At 45.9% G+C, this 17,658-nt stretch overlaps 1 non-coding gene across 1 annotated transcript; it reads right to left on the bottom strand.

Moving 5' to 3' along the window:
- Nucleotides 1–17,575: 17,575 nt before the first annotated feature.
- trnar-ccg (transfer RNA arginine (anticodon CCG)) lies at nt 17,576–17,658 on the bottom strand. The gene has a single exon. It is a non-coding gene; the product is annotated as a tRNA-Arg (tRNA).

Here is a 17,658-nt window from a genome sequence, read left to right as displayed (position 1 = left end):
ATTTCTGTCTTGAACATGCTCAATGATTGAACTGCCACAGCTCTCTGGGGTAGAGAATTCCAATGATTCACCACCGTCTGAGTGTAGAAATTCAACCCTATCTCAGTTTTAAATGGCCTACTCCTTATTCTGAGACTTGGTCCCCTGATTTTAGACTCACCAACCAGGGCAAACATCCTATCTACATCCACACTGTCACACCCTGGAAGAATTTTATCAGTTTCAATGAGATCACCTCTCATTCTTCGAAACTTTAAGGAATACAGGCCCAATTTCAGTCCCACCATCCCAGGGATTAGTCTGGTGACCCTCTGTTTCACTCCCTCTATGGCAAGTATATCCTTCCTTAGATGAGGAGACCAAACTATACACAATACTCCAGCGCGGTTTCACCAAGGCTCAAGACAATTGCAACAAGACATCTTTACTCCCGTACTCAAGACCCCTCGTGTGAAGGCCAACATACCATTTGCCTTCCTAATTGATTGCTGCACCTGCACAAGAGCTTTTAGTGTCTCATGAACAAGGACACCCAGGTCCCTTTGGACATCAACACTTCCCAACCTCTCACGATTTAAGAAATACTCTGTCTTTCTGTTTATTCCACCAAAGTGGAAGTGGAGGGGTTTCCGGTATCGAGGCTTCTTGGTCTACGCTGGGCAGCCCAGAGTTTGCCGCACCTGTGGCAAATCTGGTCACATGGCAGCCAACTGCACTTATTCACACTTATTCACATTATATTCCATCTGCCATGTTCTTTCCCATTCACTTAGCCTCTCCAGGTTCCCTGGAAGCCTCTCTGCATCCTTCTCACAGCTCATACTTCACCGAGCTTTGTGTCATCTGCAAACTTGGAAATATTACATTTAACCCCCACATCCAAATCATTTATTTTGGTTGTTAACAGCTGTGGCTCCAACACTGATCCTTGCAGTACCCCAATAGTAACAGCCTGCCATCCTGAGGAGGACCCGTTATTCCTGCTCTCTGTTTTCGGTCTGTTAACCAATTCTCAATCCACACCAGTATATTATCCCCAATCCTATGTGCTCTAATTTTGTTTACTCACCTCCTGTGTGGGACATTACCAAAGCATCCACTGGTTCTCCTTTATCTGTTCTACAGGTAACATCCTCAAAAAACTCAACGGGTTTTTTCAAGCCTGTTTTCCTTTTCATAAATCTATGTTGACTCTGCCCAATCATATCATTATTTTCTAACTGTCTAGTTATCACATCCTTTATAATTGGTGTATTCTTCTCCATGCTGCTATTGTACACTTTCAGTGACTCAGATGGGGGTGTTCACCTGTATATCAGAGCTGACGACAAGCTGTTCATCTTGGCAAGACTCCACTTGGACGTAGAGATTTGGACGTAGAGACTCCACTTTCCATCAACATTGACCAGCTCACTTTGGAGGTTGTCAACAGCTTCACATACCTTGGATCAACAATCACCAGCAATCTATCCCTTGATGCTGAAATCAGCACCAGGATTGCCAATGCTGCAGCTGTCATGTCAAAGTTGAGAAGACGGGTGTGAACCGACAGCAAACTGACCGAAAATACAAAACTCCATGTGTACCAGGCTTGTGTTCTCAGCACCCTCCTTTATAGTAGAGAAGCATCAACAACTTATACAAGCCAAGAAAAGCAGCTGAACAGCTTCCACCTCCACTGCCTCAGATGGATATTGGGCATCTCCTGGCAGGACAGAGTGCCGAATGAGGAAGTACACCAGCGTGCAGGGATCCACAGCATGTTTGCCCTCTTGAGTCAGAGGCGGCTTTGTTGACTGGGCCAAATGAATGACAGTCACATTGCCAAATACATGCTCTGTGGTGAGCTTGCTATAAGCACAAGACCAACAGGTCAGGGAAAAAATCAAGTCATTTGGAGAGGTTTGAGTTAATGAAGGAGAGTGGGCATGGATTTATAAATGGAAGTTCATGCTTGATGAATCTAACTGCATTTTTTGATAAACTATCTGAGAAAGTTGATGAAGGGAATGCAGTGGATGTTGTTTATATGGATTTTACAAAAGCATTTTATAAAGTACCACATAAAAGGGTGGTTAACAAAATTGAGGTTCATGGATTAGGAGGGTCAGTGTCCATTTGGATAGGAAATTGGTTTAAGGACAGAAAACAGCGAGTCATATGAAATGGTTCTTGGTCAGACCGGAGGATAGTCGACAGTGGTGTTCCCCAAGGGTCAGTGCTAGAACCATTGCTTTTTTTTGCTACAGATTAATGACTTGGATCTTGGAATATCGAGTAGAATCTCAAAATATGCCGATGACACCAAACTTGGAGGAGTGGCAAACAGTGAGGATGATATGAACTGCCTGAAACAGGATAGTTATCGGCTAGTAGGATGGGCAGACAGGTGGCAGATGGAATTTAATAGTGACAAGTGTGAGGTGATGCATTTTAGCAGAAGAAATAGGGAGAGGCAATATATACTCAATGCTACAGTTCTGAAGAGTGTGCTGGAATAGAGGGACCTGGAGTACATGTCCATCATTCTTTGAAGTTGGCAAGACATATTGCGAGAGTGGTTAGCAAAGCATGTGGGATCTTGGGCTTTATAAATAGAGACATTGAGTACAAAAGCAGGGTTGTTATGCTGAACTCTGGTTCGGCCCCAATTGGAGTGTTGCATCCAGATCTGCTCACCAATCTTTAGAAAGGATGTGCGGATTCTTGAGAGGATGCAGAGGAGATTTACCAGAATAGTTCCAGGGATGGAGGGTTTTAGTTTCAAGGTTAGGTTAGAAAAACAGGGTTTTTTCTGCCTGTATCAAAGGAGATTGAGGGGAGAATGGATAGAGGTGTCGAAGGCTATGACAGTTTTAGATAAGTTGGCAAGGAAAAATTGTTCCCATTAACTATTGGTACAAGGACTAGGGGATTCAGATTGAAGGTTTTGGACAAGAGACGCAGGGGGAATGTGCGGAAGAGCTTTTTTACACAGTGATTGGTAATGATCTGTAACTCGCTGCCCCCGAGGGCGGAGGAAGTGGAGACAATCGTTGGTTACAAAAGGAATTTCGATGGGCATTTGAAGGAAATAAATTTACAGGGCTAGGGGGATCGAGCAGACGAGTGGGACTGACTGGATCGCTCCATGGAGAGCTGGCCTGTACTCGATGGGGCGAATGGCCTCCTTCTATACCACAAATGACCCAATGACTCGATGAGTCTATGTCACTCTCAGAATCAAGACAACAGAGTGACAGATTTAACACAACATTATAACATATGTTTGGTTTGACAAATTCAATAATAACTCGTCTCCACTCCTAGTATTTCTAAATCCCACACATTCACTATAATGTGAACAATTATTTCCTGTTGTGTCTCTCTCACATTTGTAAACTTCACTATATTGGAGTGAGGTGACATCTACTGGCGGGAAGCAAGAACTGCAATCAAGCAGCAGAAACTCCACAGTCTGTCAGGGTTAAAGAAACATTGCAATATGAGGAAATAGTGAAGGGGTTTGATTGGGTTGATGGAAACATGATTCCACTTGTGGTATCGTATGAAGCAAGGGCCGGAAATATAAAATTGTCATTAATAAAAGAAATGAGGAATTCATGAAAAATGCATTTGCTTAGAGAATGGTTATAGAGATATACAGCACTGATATAGGCCCTTTGGCCCACTGAGTCTGCACTGACCATCAACCACCCATTTATACTAATCCTATGTTAACCCAGAATTCCCTACCACATCCCCACATTTCTCCTATCACCTACCCTGGGGCCAATTTACAACAGTCAATTTATCTATCAACCCACAAGTCTTTCGTTGTGGGAGGAAACCAGAGTACCTTGTGGAAGCCCACATAAACAACTTGCAAACTCCACACAGGCAGTATACAGAACTGAATCGGGGTCATTGAAGTTGTGAAGCTACAGTGCTCACCACTGCACCACCCTTAGAATGTGGATAGAGTAAAAAGTGAGATTGGATGGACAGAAGCAGTCTGAAAAGATGGCTCAAACAAAAGGTGAAAACCCTGAAATGTTAACTCTGTTTCTCTCTCCACAGATGCTGTCAGAGGTGCTGAGTATTTCCAGCACTTTCTGTTTTTATTTCAGCTTTGTAGGATATTGTTTTGATCTGAAAAAAATGCATGATCAGCTGTGGGTGCCAGTGAAATTCCACAGGAGCCAATAAAAACCATGCCAACGGTGGCTCGTTGGTCTAGGGGTATGATTCTTGCTTTGGGTATATAAGTGATTAATATGTGAGAGGTCCTGGGTTCAAATCCCAGACGAGCCCTTCTCTGTTGCCATTTTTAGTTTAAGGTCATCAATTGCTTTCAGCCTTCCAGAAAGCGGAATCGATTTCCAAACTGAGCCTGCTTGAGGACCGGGGAACTGGATTCAAAGAGCTAGTCGACAAAATTGAAATGAACAAAATATACAGATTGTCAAGTGGGAATATAAGGTTGCAACAGTAACTAAAGGCCTGCTCGGGTCAGCAAATGAAACCCGACCCAAGCCTGACAGCACCACATCCGACCTGGTCCGAGTCCTTTCATTTTTTTCCCGTGCCCGAACTGACCACCAGAATGTTCAGTTAAACTTGCTTCCGTTTTTCACTTTTTAAGCTTGTGCAGGTCAGGCAACAAAAACTGTAACTGGACTTGAAAGGTTGTTGAAATGTACATTAAGATTAGAGCTACGTACCGGAGGTGATGAGCTGAAGATTGTTACCATAGAAGTTAGTGATTGTTAGGTCACTAGTTAAAGAGAAAGTCATGGAGTTGTGCCCAGACAGGTTGTCCCACACTGTATTGATTAAAATATTGCCCGAAGGCTAGAAAATATCATTATACATTCCCTAGACTCCTGCTTTACAGGTTGAAATACTTTCTGCAAGTTTATCCAGAGAGCAGCTGAGATGCAGAGACCAGTAAGGTCTTGAGTGATTAATTAGTATAAAATATAGATTCTTATATTAAAGAGATTGTGCTCTACCTTCGATGGAATCGCTCACTGCAGACTAGTGCGGAGTGTTTCCCGCCTTGACGTCCTGGCTGTCACTGGTTCTTGAGTCCAGGCCTCTGGATTACTGGTCCAGTAATCTTTGAAATTTCTCCCTTGATCTAATATTTTAATCTGGTAAGTCAGATTTTACAAAAAAAAATTAAATGATTTAAGACTGCTTCATGTTCAGCAGTGCCAAATGAATAAAGAAATTCAAATATATTCAAAATTATATATCAACTATTAAATACTAATGCCCAGCTTTGAATACAAAAAATGCCTCTAATTGTGTTCTGGTCTGGAATGGAATTCTTCAGTGTTTCTGTTTAGCTTGGATTGACTCATCGATTTTCTTGTTTTTCACTTTGTCGATGCCTTTGAATAATTGTGGATTCTTCTTCAGGGAGTCTTCTTTCACCAGGTAGTTCTGACCTCTGATGATGTTGATCGTAATCAGCTTCAATTTGCTGATAGTTTTGGAAGTGAGCAGATTTCCTTTGCTTGAGTTTACAACATGGAACTTAGTCTGACATGTGGACCCATGGGAGGATTTGAAAGCTGCCCTTGCATTGGAGCATCCAGTTGCATCCATCCAAACAGAGGTACAGTAGAAGTGACATATTCAGTTCAGTCTGTCGATCATGGGACTTTTAATCTCAGGGTTGTGAGTTTGAGCGCCATTTAGTTTTTCCACTTTTTAGGCTTCATTAGCGGAGAGTACAAGGAGTGTTTGAAATGAAATTCAACAACAGTATGAGAAACGTTCTCTTTCATTCGGGACTCTTAACTCTCTGCAGCATCTCGCTGTGAAAGATTGAACTTTATCTCATTTCTTTTTCAGCTGGGAGTCAGTGCGGCTCAGTGGGACTTCTGGCTGTCTCCCACCTCACAATCCATCAGTGCTGAGAAAGCAATGGGGAATATTACTCATGGCTGAGTAAGCAGAGGGCACCGATTTAAGTTGAATGGGAAAAGAACCAAAGGCAACATGAGGAAAAACCTTTTTTATGCAGCAAATGGTTAAGATCTGATATGCACTGCCTGAGACGGACGGAGGAACATTCAACCATAGCTTTCAAAAGGATATATGATAATTATCTGAAGGGAAAAAAAAAATCAGGTTTTCATGGAATACATGAGGATGTGGCATGAGCTGAGTTGCTTGTGCAGAGAGGCAGCACAAGCACAATGAGCTGAATCCCTCCTTTTGTGCTGCAAGTATTCTGTGATCAATGATTCTATACAAAGTGAAACCAACATTCACATATGAGAAACTGACAGGTACAGTGTAAACCCCACACTAACAAACCAGCAAATGCCAGGGACAGAGTAAAACCAACAGTCCTAGACAAGAAACTGACAGATACTGTGTGAAACCCAAAAATCACTTTTTAGGATTTAGCAGTTAATGTGTAAAAACCTCTCTTCAATATCCATCCTGCAAGGTACAAAGAAAATTAGGTACAAACCCAGGCTCATACTTCGAAGACTGAGAGATAAAGAGCAAAACACAGACTCACCTACAAGAGGCTGACAAGTACAGAGAATAAAACAGAGGGGGTGCAGATTAAAAACACATGCATGTAATGGATACTGATAGGGATAGAATCAAACCCTTTCTCACACATGACATGAAAATTGGTGGTGTCGTAAATAGTGAGGAGGAAAGCCTTAGATTACAGGCCAATATAGATCATCCGAGGCAGAGAATATAAGAGCAGGGAGGTTATGACGGAGCTGTATAAAATGCTAGTTAGGCCACAGCTGGAGTACTGTGTACTGTTCTGGGCACCACACTATAGGAAGGATGTGATTGCACTGGAGAGGGTGCAGAAGAGAGTCACCAGGATGTTGCCTGGGCTGGAGCATTTCAGCTGCGAAGAGAGACTGAAAAGGCTAGCGTTGTTTTCCTTAGAGCAGAGAAGGCTGAGGGGAGATAAGATTGAGGTTTACAAAATTATGAGGGGCATTGATGGGTTAGATAGGAAGAAACATTTTACCTTAGCGGAGGGGTCAATAACCAGGTGGCATAGATTTAAGGTAAGGGGCAGGAGGTTTAGATGGGATTTGAGGAAAAAAATTTTCCCCAGAGGGTGGTTGGAATCTGGAACGCACTCCCTGAAGAGGTGGTAGAGGCCGGAACCCTCACAACATTTAAGAAGTATTTAGATGAGCACTTGAAATGCTATAGCATACAAGGCTACAGGCCAAATACTGGAAAATGGGATTAGAATAGTTAGGTGCTTGATGGCCAGCACAGACACAGTGGGCTGAAGGGCCTGTTTCTGTGCTGTATAACTCTATGACTCTATATCAGAAACTGATAGATCTGGACAAAAGCTGATGTTCACATACAAGTTGTTGAAAGATATGTGGTGAAACTCACATTTTTTTTTAATTTCCAAAATATACTTTATTCATAAAAATCTGTAAAAATTACATTCCCAAACAGTTTAAAACAGCATCAAGTCAAAAAATACAAACAGTGCAAAGGTGATCAGCTACCTTCTGTACAATCATGAGTTGCCTCACAACCCTTCCATTTCATTGTCATGCCATATACATTTTTACATTTACAGCACACAAAATTTCTCCGATACAGTTCGAGGGATTTCCCATGGATCCAGCCCCTCAGTTCAGCTTGGTGGGGGGACCTTACACTGTGGTCTTTCCCCATTGAGCCTTTGCTGCGGCTGCCCCAAGCTTTAGTGCGTCCCTCAGCACGTAGTCCTGGACCTTGGAATGTGCCAGTCTGCAACATTCGGTGGTGGACAACTCTTTTCGCTGGAAGACCAGCAAGTTTCGGGCAGACCAAAGGGCGTCTTTCACCGAATTGATAGTCCTCCAGCAGCAGTTGATGCTTGTCTCGGTGTGCGTCCCTGGGAATAGCCCGTAGAGCACAGACTCCTGTGTTACAGAGCTGCTTGGGATGAACATCGACAAAAACCACTGCATCTCTTTCCACAAAGTTAACTCACATAGCAATAGCAGAAACAGTCACAAACCAAAAACTGAAACATACAGAGTAAAAACCCACATTCTCACACCAGAAATTCACGGCTACAAAGTGAAGCTGACTCTCTCCTCCCAGGCACTGACAGGTACAAAAGAAAACACGCACTAACATATCAGGAAATGAAATGTAGGAAATAAAACCTGATTATCATGTCAGAGATTGGCATTAATGACAGTTGTGGTACCTAGAATGCTCTGCGCTCCAGAATTTGCCTTGTCTCTGATAAGGAGCAGGCGCGGTTGTGGCTGAGCTCCATCTGCAGCTGGAGCGGAATATTCACAAAGTGCAGGGAGACCGCGCCCGTAGCGGGTGCACACAGCTGGAGCAGGGCGTCAAGGCCACAATAGGATGGAACAATCCCGTTTGTGTCCCTGCGGGTGGTGGTGAAGCTTTTCCCTGTGAGGCTTCCCGAAACTGCCCGCCAGCAAGGTCAACTGATCAGAGAACGTCTGTAAATGGATAGGAATTGGGGCTTGGGCAGGGAGCGTCTCTAAATGAATAAGATTTGGGGACTGGGCAAGGAGCGTCTGTAAATGGATAAGAATTGGGGATTTAGCAGGGAGCGTTTTTTCGTCCGTTCGTGGGATGTGGGCGGCGCTGGCTCGATCTCAGCTGCAGTAATGTGTCCAGTTCTGGGCACCAGGTTTCAGAAAGGACATCAAAGCTTTTGAGACAGTTCGGAGGAGATTTACGAGAATGATCCCAGAGATGAGGGGTTTCAGTTCTCTGGACAGGGTGGTGAAGCTGGGATTGTTGGCCAAAAATGTCAAGGGGAGGTGAGGAGCGATCTTTTTACCCAGTAACTGATTCGGATTTGGAATGAATTGTCTGACAGGGTGCTGGAAACAGATTCAATTATAACTTTCATAAAGGAATTGGACAAATATTTCAAAGTGAATTTCTCCAGGACTATGGGGAAATAGGCAGGGGGTTGGACTAATTGCATCATTTTTTTCACAGATTCAGCACAGGCACAAAAGACCGATTGGCCTCCTTCTGTGCTGTATGATTCTATGAAATAGTGACAGTCAGGGCAAGTCTGTATAAGAAGGAGAAATGGAGACAGGTCAGGGAGAGCACATCACCAAAACTGAGAGATACTACATTGGACAGGGAGGGTCGGAGGGGGAGAGAGCATGTACATACAGTCAGAATCAGCACCTTCAGGGGAAGAGAGAGAGAGGAACCAGTGAGTGTCGAACTGAATCCAGCCAGAGTCAACCTGCTGAAACACCAGTGAGTTCACACTGGGGAGAGATCATTCACCTGCTCCGTGTGTCGGAAGGGGTTCACTCAGTCATCCAACCTCACTGAACATCAACTTGTTCACACTGATCAGAGACCTTTTTAATGTCCTGACTGTGAGAAGAGCTTTAAAAGCAGTAATGATCTGCTGAAACACCAACACATTCACTCTGGGGAGAGGCCATTCCCCTGCCATGTGTGTGGGAAGGGATTCACTCAGTCATTCAATCTGCTGCAACATCAGCAAGTTCACATGTAACTGCAGGGGTTGGATTCTGCTGTTGTTGCTGCTATTCATCACTTTCAGAGACAAAGTTGGGTCTTACTTTATAACCAGTGTAGTCCAGAGCAAAAGCGTCTTCTTAATGTTGAGATAAACGGGAGAAGAAACCGGGAAGTGGAGGCGAGGATGGGGGAGGTGCTGCACCCTCACTTTAATGGTGCACCCTCCCTCCCCCGGGGTCCTCGCTGCACGCCCGCCAGGCCTGGCGGCTCTGATTGGGGTCCTGAGAGCCCCTGAGACTCGGTGCAGCTGAGGCTGCGCTCACCCCCGCTCAGCTCTGTTGTGATATTTAAAATACGAAAGGCCTGTTAGACTGAGAGCTGATCTGGAATTTAGAAAGCAGCATTACTGGAGGCTCATTGCTGCTCAGCACAATCTCACCCCCGATCCTGGGAATTGTTGATTCTACACCCTGTAGTTCAGTTCTTCACTTAACTAGAGGGGGAGATGTGTGAGCAGAAAAACAGAGCAAATTAAAAAACACAGCTGGACAGATGTGCAACAGGTCAATCCACTGTTACAATAACTCCATCACTGACTCCCTCCTGACAGTAATCAGCTCTTTCACAGAGACTGTGGGTGGCTCTGAAAAGAGCCTTTGGTTTATTAGATGTCATTTTGGCCGCTTTACTTTTTCTGGGAGCTCTGAGCGCTGGTTTTCTTGGGCAGCAGCACGGCCTGGATATTAGGCAGCACCCCGCCCTGAGCGATGGTCACCCCTCCCAGCAGCTTGTTGAGCTCCTCGTTGTTGCGGACGGCCAGCTGCAGGTGTCTGGGGATGATGCGGGTCTTCTTGTTGTCCCGGGCCGCGTTACCGGCCAGCTCGAGGATTTCAGCGGTCAGGTACTCGAGCACAGCAGCAAGATAGACCGGGGCTCCAGCACCCACACGCTCAGCATAGTTGCCATTTCTCAGGAACCTGTGAACACGGCCCACCGGGAACTGCAGTCCAGCCTGGGAGGAGCGAGACTTGGCCTTGGACCGAGCTTTCCTGCCGGTCTTTCCTCTTCCAGACATTTCCACAATCTCACAAATACTTTCACAAAGAATGGATAATTTCTCAGCTTTTGTCATAAGCTTAAAACAGTCAGGATGGCTGAGTGGTCTAAGGGGCTGTGTTCAGGTCGTAGTGTTTTCTGGAGGCGTGTGTTCAAATCCCAAATCTACCAAGTTGTGTTTTGACTGAACTGGAGGGATTTGGGAGCAGCGGTGAAGGGAAAGCATGGAAGAATATTGAGAAGGAAAATGAAAATGGACCCAAAGATGTTTCTTCAATACATTAAGGTAAGAGGCAACTAAAGAAAGAGGAGTGCACTGAAAAGACCAAAAAAATCACAGTGATTTTTGACATCTTGCCAGGATTGAGTGGCGCGTGCACGGGATGATGTCATTTTGCAGCGCCAACGTCATCACATTTCCGCAACAAATCCATCTTCGTGCATGCGTGATAAAGCGTCATTGGGTATCTAGCCACCCCATCCCCCCACCACTTGGCTGGAGGAAGTGGCTGAATGGGAGATTTTGAAGCTGTAGCTCTCCCCCCTCGGCAACACACTCCAGGCCTCGACGATTCCCCCCCTCAGTCGCTCGCTCCAGACCACGCTGCTCCCCCACCCCCCCACTCCCCTGGCCAGTTGTTCCTCGCTTCGCACTACCCCACTCTCTGGCCACTCGCTCCAGGCCGCGCCGCTTCCCTCCTCTCAGCCACTCACTCCTCCGTCGCCCTGTCACCCCTTGCGGCCCTCCTGCTTCTACAGGTGGCGCCTGGTGAAGAAATGTGGGAGCGAGTGTCACGGCCAGAGCTAGCAGCTGTGGGCTGGGCTGGGACAGGGTGGGGGGTGGGGGTGCGGAGAGCGAACAGCCAGAGTGCGGAATTTCGCCAGTAGGGAGGAGGGGGAGAAAGCGAGTTGCAGAGGGGGGAGAGCGGTCAGTGAGGTGGGAGCTAGTAGCTGCGTTTGGGTGAAGTCAGTCCTGGTCAGTTATATAAACAAATCACAATAACGAATTGGCAGCACATTTTATCCTCTGCCCGATTTTCCTTTCCATCGATCGGGGTGCTAATTCACTATCTTCCAATGGAAATTCAATCACAAAATTCCTTTTGTATTTAATAGGATTACTGAAATGTTAAATGGATCTGAGGATTACAGTTAGTATTAGCAAACGCACCCGAGTGAATTAGCACCCCAATCGATGGAAAGGAAAATCGGGGAAAGTATAAAATGTGCCGCCAATTTCGTTATTGAGATTCGTTGAGTAATTCGATTCTGCCCAGCACTGAAATTGGCGGCTTTTTTGAATTCAACCTTTCTGCCAGGACGACAATTTAAGCCAATGATTTGCTGTATTTTCTAATTCGAGGCTCGGCAATTGGTTAAGACATGCGAATGGGAAGAGGGTGACCAATCAGAAGTGGGCTCTGGATAGCGCGGGCTCAAACTGCGGGAATTCCAGGTCCCTGAATGACTGAGCTGAAACTGATCAGTTTCACAAACCCTGTCAGTTTCAGTGCAGGAAACACCGTCTCGGGGGAAATAACATCACAAGTGGGTCTGGTTCCAGTGACCGATTCAACGGCTGCTGCAAAACTCCCGGATTCCCTCATTGCAGCGAAATCATTTTGAAATTCTATGAAAACAATGAGTGATTCTGGAGGAGTGATGTGGCTTTTCACTGAGGGCATGTGTCGACTGGGGAAATAACTAAGTGTAGAGTCTCGGGCACTGTTTACACAGCCCGTTTAGAAAATCAAATCCACTGCACATCCTTGCTACAAATGAAATGTCAAATTTGGGGATTCTAGTTTTGTATCTCGAACACAGCACAGATTTATTCCAGACAGTTCTAAACAGCCTATCCCAGCTCCCGTTTCCAGGTCACTGCTCTCTCTGTGAGGCGGTGGGTGGCTCTTAGAAGAGCCTTTGTTGTGTGTTTGCTGGAAAGGGTCGAGTTGTTCAGCCGCTGAATTCGTAGAGAGTGCGGCCCTGCCGTTTCAGAGCGTACACCACATCCATGGCAGTGACCGTCTTGCGCTTGGCGTGTTCAGTGTCGGTGACCGCATCCCTGATCACATTCTCCAGGAAAACCTTCAACACCCCGCGAGTCTCCTCATAGATCAAACCCGAGATCCGCTTGACCCCGCCACGGCGAGCCAGGCGGCGGATTGCTGGTTTGGTGATGCCCTGGATATTATCACGAAGCACTTTGCGGTGCCGCTTTGCTCCGCCTTTGCCCAGTCCTTTCCCTCCTTTACCTCTGCCAGACTTTCTTTTATTAATTTCCAAAATATACTTTATTCATAAAAATCTGTAAAAAAAAAATACATTACAAAACAGTTCCCAAAAGCACCAAGTCAAACAATACAAAGAGTGCAAAGGAGATCAGTTTCCTTCAATACAGGAGTGAGTTGCCTCACAACCCTTCCATTTCATTGTCATGCCATGTACATTTTACAGCAAACAAATATTTTCTGGCTACAGTTCGAGTGGTTTCCCATGGATCCAGCCCCTCAGTTCAGCTTGGTGAGGGGACCTTACACAGTGGTCTTTCCACATTGAGCCTTTGCTGCGGCTGCCCCAAGTTTTAGTGCGTCCCTCAGCACATAGTCCTGGACCTTGGAATGTGTCAGTCTGCAACATTCGGTCGTGGACAACTCTTTGCGCTGGAAGACCAGCAAGTTTCGGGCAGACCAAAGGGCATCTTTCACCGAATTGATAGTCCTCCAGCAACAGTTGATGTTTATCTTGGTGTGCGTCCCTGGGAACAGCCCACAGAGCACAGACTCCTGTGCTACAGAGCTGCTTGGGATGAACCTCGACAAAAACCACTGCATCTCTTCCACACCTGCTTTGCAAAGACACATTCCAGAAAGAGGTGGGCAACGTCTCTTTTCCACCACAGCCACCTCGAGGGCCGCGTGTGGATGGGGTGAGACTTCGGGTGTGCAGGAAGGATCTGACAGGGAGGGCTCTTCTCATCATCAGCCAGGCTACATTTTGGTGCTTGTTTGAAAGTTCTGGTGATGAGGCATTCTGCCAAATGACTTTGGACTTCTGCTCAGGGGACCATCCGACAGGATCCACCATCTCCTTTTCCCGTCGGGCCTTGAGGATATTCCGTGCAGACCACTGCCTGATGGATTGGTGGTCAAAGGTGTTTTTCCACAGAAACTTTTCCATGAAGGATAGGCAGTACGGCACAGTCCAACTGGATGGAGCATTCCGCAGCAATATGACCAGGCCCATCCTTTGCAACACCGGGGACAGATAGAACCTCAACACGTAGTGACACTTGAAGTTTGCAAACTGGGGATCTACACACAGCTTGATGCAGCCGCACACAAAGGTAGCCATAAGGATGAGGGCGACGTTAGGTACATTTTTCCCGCCCTTATCCAGAGGTTTGAACATCGTGTCCCTCCGGACTCGGATCATTTTGGATCCCCAGATGAAGCGGAAAATGGCTCAGGTGATCGCCACAGTGCAGGAATGCGGTATGGGCCAGACCAGCACCACGTACAGCAATGTGAGCACCTCGCCCTTGATGACCAGGTTCTTACCCATAATGGAGAGAGATCGCTGCTCCCACATGCTCAGTTTATGTTGTACCCTGGCTACTCGCTCCTTCCAGGTTTTGGTGCACGTCCCAGCCCTTCCAAACCATATCCCCAGCACCTTCAGGTAGTCTGACCTAACGGTGAAGGGGACAAAGGATCGGTCAGCCCAGTTCCCAAAGAACATGGCCTCGCTCTTGCCGTGTTTAACATTGGCTCCCAAGGCCAGTTCGAGCTGGTCGCAGATGCTCATCAGTCTGCGCACAGACAGTGGATCCGAGCATAAAATGGCGATGTCATCCATGTACAGGGAGGTTTTCACCTGAGTGCCTCCGCTGCCTGGGATTGTCACCCCTCTGATGCTCGCATTCTTCCTAATAGACTCAGCAAAGGGTTCAATACTGCAAACAAACAAGACAGGGGAGAGAGGACAGCCCTGTCTGACTCCAGATTGGATCGGGAAACTTTCTGATTCCCACCCATTGATTGAGACTGCACTACTGATGTTTGTGTAGAGTAGTTTGACCCAATTGCAGATTCCCTCCCCAAACCCCGTTTTGGAATGCACATCCATCATGTAAGTGTGCGATATCCTGTCAAAAGCCTTCTCCTGGTCCAGGCTGATGAGGCAGGTGTCCACCCTCCTGTCCCGTACATAGGTGATCATATCCCTGAGTAGCGCAATGCTATCAGAGATTGTCCTGCCTGGTATAGTATAGGTCTGATCAGGGTGAATCACCAACTCCAGAGCAGACTTGAATCGACTGGCTATGACTTTTGACAGAATCTTGTAGTCAGCATTAAGCAGTGAAATGGGCCACCAATTTCTTATTTCTGTCCTCTCCCCCTTCCGCTTGTCGATGAGGGTGATGATGCCTTTCCTCATGGATTCTAACATACTGCCAGCCTGGAGCATACTCTTGTTTACTGCCAGACATGTTGATTCTTGCCTCAAATCAGTGCACAATAAAAGACACTGATTCCGTCAGGCTCCTTTTTATACAGGCCACCCGGACCTGGCTGAGAAAGGTAGAGTGAGAGCAGGGAGGGGAGGAGACAAGAGTGAAGATTAAACAGAGAGCTAGATGGAGGAGACACCCAGAGTGACAGACAGAGAGAGAACGGCCCCTCATCTTTCAGCTCCACCTCCATTTTACTCCGGGCTGCCAATTTCAAACCCTTTATTAACAGTAGAACCGAAACCCAGTTCTCCACACAAACCCTTCCAGACTCGGTCTTCATAGTCAAGGCTTTCCAGAAAGCCGGAGCTTTTAAATATGGTCCCGATGCAATTAACACTCAGTAATATTCCCACCTAAACACAGTCCATTCTTTAACAAGAAACCTCCTCAGTAACATCACCATTTCCACACACATCCGCTTCCAGCAGTTTACAGCACCTTACTGCAGCTGTTTGGGGAATCTCCTGTGTTAAGATTGGAGTTGGAAAGCGGCCTTTACCCGGCAGTGTTATTGTCTCACACTGAATCTGCTAGATATCCTGTTCTCTTTATTGCGAGAGAGAAAGCACGGATTTAGGAAATGTTCATTTGAAATGATCCCTATTGAGAACGAGCCCGGCCGTGGGACAGGTATTCCAGTGCAAAGAGCTGTCCATGACCGAGTGTTGCAGACTGGCACATTGCAACGTCCAAGACTATGTGCTGTGGGACGGCATTAAAGCTTGGGGAAGCCACCATGGAGACTCAATGGGGAAAGGCTGCAGTCTAAGGCCCTAGTAGGCCATAGTACAGTGAGGGGCTGGAACCCGTGTAAAACCCCTCGGGCTGTTTGCACCAGAGAATGTTTGATGTGTAATGTAAATACTGTAAATATAACCTGTGCAGGCAGGGATAGTGAGATACATCATGTACCTTATTGAAGGAAACTGATCTGTATTATACCTTATGTAATATTAAAATTGAACTGCTTTGCAATGTAATTGCACAAATTATACGAATAAAATACATATTGTGCAAAAGAAAGCAGCTTTCCTGTCAACACACACCTTGTCTCAGGGCACAACTTTCCTGTGATCTTGTCATACCCAACTTCGCTCTATATCTTCTGACACACACACTTTACAGTCTGTCATTTCCAAAAACAAGCATTCTAAAATCAAAAGACCTTTTGTTTATTTCTCCTTTCTTTTCATTTCTCCTCTATTCTTCTCAATCACTCCCTTCAACAGTCCTATTCAGATCAAGGTGGAATGTGAATAGTGTCACAACTCACCTCTGACACTATTATTACCCTTCTTTTCTCTTGTCTCGTTCAATGGGAAAGTTTTATTCACCAGTCTGTTGCTGTTTTACACTCTTGCCATACCATCTGGTATTGCATCCATCTGAATTCTGTGCTTTCATGGCCTTACATATCTTTTCCTCTTCTGGATGATTTGTTTGCTTCAGTTCCATTCAACCAGGCTGGACCACAGGGAAGCTTAGAACCTTTGCCTTGGACGGGTCCACGTTGATCCATTACATTCAGAATCACCTCCTTGAAATAACTCCATAGTACAACTACAGTAACCACACAGCATCTGCTTCAAACACTCCTCCACATTTTATCTGTTCTGACCGTCAACACCTCCAGCTCTTTTGTTTAAGTGGAACCCATCAGGTGTGTATAGGCTCCTTCTATTCTGAAAGCTGTAGCACTGGTTCAGGGAATTCAGCCCTGTTTCTCTACTCGAAAGGATCAGCCATGCTTGATCTGCCTCGTATTTTGCTTTTATTGCAACGTTACAAGACCTCCAATCCTCTGGCACCACACCTGTATCCAGTGAGGGATTGGAAAATGATGGTCAGACCTTCCACTATTTCTTAAAAGCAAACTACTGCGGATGTTGGAAATCTGAAACAAAAACAAGAAATGCCGGATTCACTCAGCAGGTCTGGCAGCATCTGTGGAAAGAGAAGCAGAGGTAACGTTTCGGGTCAGTGACCCTTCTTCGGAACTTCGGAGTTCCGAAGAAGGGTCACTGACCCGAAACGTTAACTCTGCTTCTCTTTCCACAGATGCTGCCAGACCTGCTGAGTGAATCCGGCATTTCTTGTTTTTGTTCCACTATTTCTTCCCTGGCTTCTTTCAACAGCCTGGGGTACATTTCATCTGGTCCTGATGATTTATCCACATTCAAGGATGCTCATCCCATTAAGACTTCCTCTCTCCTTAAGTTATCACGTCCAATACTTCACACTCCTCCTCCTTAATAACAATATCTGCATCACCCTCTCATTCGGGAAAACAGTAAAGTATTCATTAAGGATATTGGCAACATCTTCCACCCCGATACAAAGGTTACATTTTTGATCTTTTATGTGCCCTGCTGTTTGCTTAGCTGCCTCTTACTCTCATGTTTTGTTGCAACATCTTTGGGTCCATTGTTACTTTGTTTGTCCATGTTCTTTCCTGCTTTTTCTTTGCTTTTTGCCGCTGCTCCCAAACGCCTCCAGTTCAGTCAAAACACAATTTGTCAGAAGTGGGATTCGAACCCACACCTCCAGTGGAGACTGAGACCGGAACGCAGCGCCTTAGACCGCTCGGCCATCCTAAC

Source organism: Heterodontus francisci, chromosome 35 (assembly GCF_036365525.1).
Source record: "Heterodontus francisci isolate sHetFra1 chromosome 35, sHetFra1.hap1, whole genome shotgun sequence".
Lineage (NCBI taxonomy): Eukaryota > Metazoa > Chordata > Chondrichthyes > Heterodontiformes > Heterodontidae > Heterodontus > Heterodontus francisci.
This window is presented reverse-complemented; position numbering and strand designations above follow the sequence as displayed.